At 47.7% G+C, this 1,171-nt stretch overlaps 1 non-coding gene across 1 annotated transcript; it reads left to right on the top strand.

Moving 5' to 3' along the window:
* Window positions 1–652: 652 nt before the first annotated feature.
* On the top strand, window positions 653–785 carry LOC116074107. The gene has a single exon (XR_004112077.1). It is a non-coding gene; the product is annotated as a small nucleolar RNA SNORA17 (small nucleolar RNA).
* Window positions 786–1,171: the final 386 nt, after the last annotated feature.

The following is a 1,171-nucleotide window of genomic DNA, read 5'->3' as shown; positions in this document are numbered from 1 at the left end:
GGTCTGCAAGTCAGCTGGGAGAGAGAAAGAGCTATTTTAGAAAGATCCCCCCAGGAAGCTTAGCAGGCTCCCTTTGAAGTAATGAGTCCACTGAACTCTTGAACTGGAGAGCAGACGTCCTGATTTCTGCAGTCATTTGGAAAGGAGTCGGTCTTGACAGTCCTTGTGTAACTCACTTGGGAGTGACAAGCGAGGTGAAGATATTGTTAGCTGCAATCTCGGTCTGTCCTGGTGAAAAAGCAGAAGAATGTCTGCTTTAATCCTCGTGGGATTCCCATGTAATAACTGTACACACTCACTGGTACCGTGTGAGATTTCAGCAGATGAAAACAGAGTGCAGAGGTCAGACGGGATAGCCGGTGTGTATCCACCACCTCGATTTTCAAAAATCATTTTGTGTGTTGGGAATTTGTAAAACTCTTTCTTCACTGAGTATGGCGACCCAGACTTATAATCCCAGAATTTAGTAGGCAAAGGCAGGAGGAGGATCATGAGTTTGAGGCCAGCATAGTTAGACTCTGTCACAAGACAGAACAAAACCCTTCTTTTCTACTTGTTTTAGAACATATAAGTCATTGCTAACTATATGTAGTTAGAAAGTGTTGCATCATCCCAGAATATCTAGTTTGATGCCATTAAAAACAAATGTCTCCCTGCCCCTAGAGGTATTGTGTCTGTGGCTGCTGTGTCACGTGTGTGTCAGTAGGTGGCAGAGAGGAGAGAGGCTGTGTCTACACTCAGTGTTCTGACCTATGAACATCTGAATGATGAGTTAGCCTCCCTGAAAAAGTGAGCCTGAGATGACCACCAGTCAAGTGCCACGGCACAGGCCTGGGACGGGGCAGGCTAAGTCCTGGATGATCCCTGCACGGTGGATAATGCACACGTCAGGCGTAGCACTCCTGAGATGACCCCAGATACTCAGAGACCCCGGACCCCACTAAGAGGAGCAGTTGTAAGTGGTGGCGAAATGGAAGAGAAAGAGAAACAGAAAGATGTGGGCACAATGAAGAGAGGCAGACCTAGAGACTTGAGGGTAGTGGGGAAACAGCTTGATGTGAGTAACCACATCTGTGATGTGATGCCAGCTAGGATCATGGTTGGGGTCCTGGTCTATGCTCTATCGAGAGCCATGTCTGGGTCTGTGGCCCTGCAGTAGCAGGTGTCTGTT

Source organism: Mastomys coucha, unplaced genomic scaffold (assembly GCF_008632895.1).
Source record: "Mastomys coucha isolate ucsf_1 unplaced genomic scaffold, UCSF_Mcou_1 pScaffold23, whole genome shotgun sequence".
Classification (NCBI taxonomy): domain Eukaryota; kingdom Metazoa; phylum Chordata; class Mammalia; order Rodentia; family Muridae; genus Mastomys; species Mastomys coucha.
Note: the sequence above shows the minus strand (reverse complement) of the source record. Positions and strands in the feature narration are given on the sequence as shown.